Source organism: Triticum aestivum, chromosome 6B, assembly GCF_018294505.1.
Source record: "Triticum aestivum cultivar Chinese Spring chromosome 6B, IWGSC CS RefSeq v2.1, whole genome shotgun sequence".
Classification (NCBI taxonomy): domain Eukaryota; kingdom Viridiplantae; phylum Streptophyta; class Magnoliopsida; order Poales; family Poaceae; genus Triticum; species Triticum aestivum.
In genome coordinates this window covers 186142497-186149504 of record NC_057810.1, presented here as the reverse complement: position 1 = coordinate 186149504, position 7008 = coordinate 186142497, and positions in this window count along the sequence as shown.

Below are 7008 nucleotides of genomic sequence, written 5' to 3'. Positions count from 1 at the left end.
GCACTCTTTGCCAAATCCACATAGGCGTCTGCAGGACTCCAGCGTTGATCCAAAGGAGCGTACTTCGGATCTAAAAACTTCATCCGCAACAAATAAGGGTTTCCAGCCGCGATTTCCCCGGTCTGTCGAAGCTCCTCCCGCGCATCTCTAATCTCGGAACGCGTCTCCTTGGCCGCATCAAGAGCCTTTTTCAGGTCAGCTACATTAGCCTTATTATCTTTTTCAAGGAGCTCATACCGGTCCGTGGCATTTTTCAGCTCCACAGCCATCTCGGCTATCTTTTCTTCGCTCCGGTGACGAGCAGCCTGTTCGGCTCTCAACTCTTCGGCCGCCTTCAGGGCAGCCGCACTGCTCGCCCGGGCCTGTTCCTTGGCCAGGGCAAGTTCCGCCCTTAGGGCTTCCACGGCAGCAGCACCGTCTGTTCTCCAAACACATAACATCAGCATTATGCTCCTCTCAATTTTTCCTACAAAAAATAATAAGGAAAGCAGAGCACATACCTTGTGACTCGTTAAGCCGCTCGTTCACCAGTGTGATATTGGCATCAATAGCTCCAATCTGCCTCCTTAGTTTGGCAACTTCAACGGACCGGTCGGCTGCTGGATCCTTAGACACCTGTGCATAAATACAGCGCGATCATTACTTACACAATATGATCCTCCGTTTGTCGCCTAGGGCGGACAACCAGAGTCTCAGGGGCTACTATCCATATGGAGCACCACTAGCGCGTGCGTCATAGCAAAAAATTATGTATTTTTCATTACATACCTCAAAGCCTCTGAGCAGGCTCGTAAAGGCCTCATTCAACCCGCTCGTGGTGGATGAAATCTTCTTGAGCACCATGCTCATAAATGAACGGTGCTCCTCCGAGAGATCAGCTCGCTCCAGAAGGCCCGTCAGTGTGTCTTGACGGACGCTGAATTATGCCGGACCCTTCTTATCGCCCCCGTGGGAGCTGAACACTCCGGGCTCAGGGCGGCCGAAGTATTAGCTTCTGGCTTTGGAAGATCTGGACTCCTCCATGACGACACCTCGGGGTCACCCGCCTCATGAGGCGGAGAGGTGGTGGGGTCTCACTCTCCATCATCTCCGGAAGGAGATCCCTGGAAGACGAACTCTGTCGAGAAGAGCTACTAGCCGGACTGCAAAGAATGGATCCTGGTTATTGTTCTCGAAGAAGGAAGTAGTACTTTCGTATTTACAATTAACTTACAGCTCAACTGAGGGCTGGCCCGTTGGTGGGAATGGCACAGTGAGGACGCCCTTCGAGGCAGGCCTCCCTGGTGAAGCTTTCTTCCCTTGTCTGGGCACCTCCATCTCCAAGTCTTTGGAGGCGGCCCTTTTCTTCCCGCGCGGGGAGGAGGCGTTAGATTCCCCTCCCCAACTATCCTCCTTTGGGGAGGTAGCAATTCCCCTGGTTTGGATGTGCAATGCATGAAGTTCTGCTTCTCGGTTCTTCCCTTTGTCTTTCCCTGAGGGCACTTTACTTAGCACACGGCCAAGCATCTTTGCTATAGCGGGACTTGGCGAGCCTTCGGGAAGTGGCGTCGGACACCTGATTCTCTCCGCCTTGCTGAGCCATTCCTGGTCACGGAGGATTTTCAGAATAATGACTATGACAAAAATAGACGAGGTCTTCGGTTTCTGGGTTACTTACTTGGGTATCTGGGCGATTGCAGCTCAGGCCCGCATCCTCGGTGATATCCGGACACTTTACTTGTGGTCTGAAGAATAATTTACACATTCCTTCAAGCGTTAGGCCGAAGAAGTGCAGAATAGTCCGCGGACCCTCTGAACTGAACTCCCACATCCGAAGAGGCTGGCGTTTGCACGGCAACATCCGTCGGATTAGCATTACTTGAATTATGCTGATGAGGCTAATGTCCCTCTCAAGAAGCTCCCAGATACGGCTCTGCAATGTTGGTACATCACTAGTAGATCCCCAATCCCGTCCTATATCGGCCCATGATGCCAGTTGAGAAGGATGGCCCGAACGGAAGTCGGGGGGAGCCATCCACTTTGTGCCTCTGGGAGCCGTGACGTAAAACCACCTCCGCTGCCATAGACCGGACACCTCTGGGAAGGAGCCCTCTGGCCATGGGGCACCGGCATTCCTGCTTATCACAGCACCTCTGCACTCTGCATGTCGCCCCTCAGTCATCTTCAACTTCACATTGAAGGTCTTGAGACATAAGCCAAAGTGTGGAGTGACATGGAGAAAAGTTTTGCACACAACGATGAACGACGAGATATGGAGGATAGCATCCGGAGCTAGATCGTGAAAATCTAACCCGTAATAGAACATGAGCCCTCTCACAAAGGGATCAAGGGTGAAGCCCAAGCCACGAAGAAAGTGAGAAACAAATACGACGCTCTCGTTGGGCTCGGGAGTAGGGATGACCTGCCCTGGAGTAGGAAGCCTGTGCTTGATGTCGGCGGTCAGATATCCGACCGCCCTAACCTTCGCAATGTCCTCCTCTGTGACCGAGGAGGCCACCCACCGGCCTTGGTTGGATCCGGACATGGTGGAGGATCCGGGGTGCTTGAGTTTGGGTTTCGGGTGTTAGAACTCGAGATGCGAAAAGGTGCAAGGGTGGTGGAAAAGAGGGATAGGCCTCAGCCCCTTTATAAAGGGGGTGAATATCAAGCGTCCTCAGCGTGACCGCTCGGGACTTGCCTAAAAACACGGAGTCATACCAATAGACGTCGTGGGGTTGCACGCTCCCGTATTGATGGAAAATCCCGCGATAAGGGGAGCACGATCTCTGCTTTGGCAGGGTGTGCTAATAAAACCGCCTCGTGACGCGTATCGAGGCAGGCCAAGAAAAACCAGTTCGTGTTGGACCAGACCACGGCGTAAGAGCACACCGTACAAAAATTGCCAGCAGATCAGATTTATGAAGTGCTATGCCCTCTACAAAGGTGTGCGGGAATTATCTCGCAAAGCCAGACACAATCCTCGATCTACTTTGGAGTATTTGGAGATGGAACCCACCTTGCAATGCCAAAGACAAAACTGCACGCCGGACTCATTGTCATTGAAGCCTGGTTCAGGGGCTACTGAGGGAGTCCTGGATTAGGGGGTATCCGGACAGCCGGACTATATACTTTGGCCGGACTGTTGGACTGTGAAGATGCAAGACTCAAGACTTCGTCCCGTGTCCGGATGGGACTCTCGTTTGCGTGGAAGACAAGCTTGGTGATCCGGATATTATATTTCCTTCTTTGTAACTGACTCCATGTAAACCCTAGCCCTCTCCAGTGTCTATATAAACCAGAGAGTTTAGTCCTTAGAGACAGAATCATAATCATCATAGGCTAGCTTCTAGGGTTTAGCCTCTACGATCTTGTGGTAGATCAACTCTTGTAACACTCATATCATCAATATCAATCAAGCAGGAAGTAGGGTTTTACCTCCATCGAGAGGGCCCGAACCTGGGTAAACATTGTGTCCCTTGCCTCCTGTTACCATTAGCCTTAGACGCACAGATTGGGACCCCCTACCCGAGATCCGCCGGTTTTGACACCGACAGCAAGTGTAAAGATGCTCCGCCTTCTCGCATTCGCTCGACACGTGGAAGCTGACACTATTAAGGTATAGAAGCCGATGAGTGCAACATTAAATGGGAAGCCGGACACTGCTCGTTACAACAGGTACTCTGGAGAATTCAGAGAAGGAACCCGCCTTGCAATGCCGAAGACAATCTGCACGCCGGACTCATCATCATTGAAGCCTGGTTCAGGGGCTACTGAGGGAGTCCTGGATTAGGGGGTCCTCGGACAGCTGGACTATATGCTTATGCTGGACTGTTTGACTATGAAGATACAAGATTGAAGACTTCATCCCGTGTCCGGGTGGGACTCTCCTTTGCATGGAAGGCAAGCTTGGCAATTCGGATATGTAGATTCCCTTCTCTGTAACCGACTCTGTGTAACCCTAGCCCCCTCCGGTGTCTATATAAACTGGAGGGGACTAGGGTTACACAGAATCGATTACACAGAAGGGAATCTACATATCCGAATTGCCAAGCTTGCCTTCCACGCAAAGGAGAGTCCCACCCGGACACGGGACGAAGTCTTCAAACTTGTATCTTCATAGTCCAACAGTCCAGCATAAGCATATAGTCCGGCTGTCTGTAACACTCCAAACATTTTATTTGGTTTTTATTAAATTCTTTGTTTAAAGGAGGTTATTTGAATTTTTCTAAAGAGGGGCTCTCCTTCTCAAATCCTTTTTATGACAAATATTTTTTTATGAGTTCTTCTCAATATTGATTTTGGCCTTGAGGGTTTTTCAACATGTGTTGGGTCAACACAAATAATCTTGGGTTGTTTCAATATTTCTTTTATTAAAAAGAGCCCCTATAAATTATGGGTTTATTCCTTCCCACTCAAAAAATTTTCTCTTGCCATGACCTATGTTTAAAACTTCCTTCCAAACCCACCTCCCTACTTTGGGTCAAGCCAAACCTCCAATTCCAGAAAGTTTCAATCTCTTTTAGACTTTTATTCTATTTATTTTATCCTCAAATCATTTTCTGTCATTTATTTTGGACCCTGGTGGCTTACAAAGGAACTGCCTGATTTCTTTTGAGTTTTGGTCCCAAATAAACTCCTATGGCTAGTCCTTAGTACCCTCAACCTAGATCCATCAAGATCTGCTAGTCCATAGTTCAATTTTTTCAAAATTTGCTTGCTGCAAGTTTGGACCAGATTTGCCATTTTTGGTGAAATTCATTTGTTTTCTTTTCCTAAAAATCTGAGATAAATCAGGCAGCCTCTAGATGCATCAAGAGATCACCTCACCAAGTCCTAACTCCAGAAAATTTTTCCTCGTGCCCAAAACATTTCGTCGAACATCTGGCGTGCACTGTTCCTATCAAATTCAGAGTTTTAGTGATCAGTTTCAGTCGTCAGTGTCGTTTTCTTCAGAGCCTTACGTCGATCTCGCCAGTAACTGCAGTGGCGCCATGCTCCCTGTTCCTCCTTCTTATCCATCGTGCCGCATGGTCGTTTGGACGGGCGCAAGCGTCGGTGGGGACGTGTCTCGCCAACGCCGGCGTCTTCCGCGGTGGCAGAACCGCCCGTGGCGGTCAGCAGGGGCCAGCCCTGCCATTCAGCGCCGTCCAGCACCGCCCACTCCACCAAAAGCCTCCGCGTGGCCATCCTCTTCCCCGTGCGTGCTGTAGCACAGTCATCGTGGCCAGATAGGTGTAGAGCGCGCTCTCTGCCGCTGACGAGCCCGTGAGGCCATTCCGTTGAAGGCCTGGAGTATCGCCCAAGTCGTACCAAGATTAGCCTCTGGATGGGACCAGTAGACCAATACGCAGCTGCCCAGTCACCTAATCCTCCAGCGCAACCACGGCCTCGTCGTAATTGCTCGCCGGAGATACCCCGTTCTTGGCAACCGCCTCGGACCGGTTATAAAAGGAGGCCTCAAGCTTGTTCTCGACCCAGCACTACCCCTCCACCTCGCGAGAACTGCGCCCAGCCACTAGGAGGACCTCGAGGAGGCCTTCTTCTCCGACACCGACTGCCCCGATCCGCCTTGGGCTCCGGCAATATCCTCTCTGGTGAGAGCACCCCCGCCTCCCAAACTGCGTCAGTAGCCTCCTAGTGCACCCACTCTTCTAACCCGAGTCCCAATTTGATGTTTGCAGCCCTCCTCGGCAAGATCCATCACCGCCCGAACCACCGTCCGCCGGAGTGAAGGCCGCCGCTGACGTGGTGCTCGCCGATGACCAACTCCACCACCCAAAGACACGGGAGAGCTTCGTGAGTCCGTAGGTACCCTCCACTCCCCTTGCCTCGCCGTGGATCGACGCCGACGACCACCGCAAGCCTCAGGCGCTGACGGGACTCTGTTTTGGTTTTTAAACTTGACGGGTGGGACCCCCTCGTCAGCTTTTCATCTTTTTTGAAACATTTTCTGAAAGTGCCTTCGGGCAAAATACGTTTTCTAACTGAAACATTTTCTTTCTTTTTTAAACTAACCCTTGGAAAGTTTCTGTTTCATCATAGATTAGTCCCTGGACTAAAACCCTTATAACTTTTAAACAAGAGATGATTTTGAGTTGATTCTTTTGCTGTCATCATTATTTTTCTATCTAGTTTTTTTATCATATTTATTTGAAAATTATTTGGAACAACTTTTATGCACGCTCACTATTTAAGTTAGTATCCGATTTTTTTATAACATAGATACCGAAGGAGGTGACGGAGCCGCAAACTTCACCGAGCTAGACTCCGACTACTCCGAACCAGGCAAGCATGTTTGAACCTTTGATATGATGAGTGTCTTGCATGTTTGCTTGAGTAGTGTTCTCATGGCATGTTTATATAAGCATTAGTGAATGTTATATTGCATGCAAGGTAAGCTACAAGTGAGCTTCGGAATTTGATGTATTCATATGATGGTGAGATAACCTGCTCATGTGGTGGCATGATAGGTTGCAAGCTGGTATTGTTGAAGCATGCCAGTCTTATGTCAACCGTTTTAACTCCAGTATTAATGTGGATCAAGTCATGTTCCCGTTCGTCCTTTCTTTTGTGCTGCCACATGTCTTCTGCAAAGAATGCGATCTAGTCAGTTGCAAACCTCTTTCCTTATACACACCAAATAGAGGGGCCGTGATGAGGGTTCCATGGCCCTGGATTAAAGCCCATCATCCGGTCAGGGGGCATGGGTGTTTCCGGTTGGGACCGAGAGGGGGGCACCCCTTAGAGCGCGCAATATAAATTTGATCCCATGCTACTCGAGGTTGTGGCCTCCCCGTCTTAAAGTTTTTCTAGAACGTTGCTTAGGGTGATTCCTGGCAGCGGAATGTGGAATGGGTGTGTACTAGTTAGATGTGTTTCTTCTAAAATACCGTAAACGGAACTAGTCCTTTATGACTACGGAAATCCGTTGGCTGTGGGTAAAGAGTACAAACTCTACAGAGTCAAAACCATTCGAGTAACCGTGTCCATGGTCAAGGACGGTGATCAACATATCAATGTCAGTGTCAG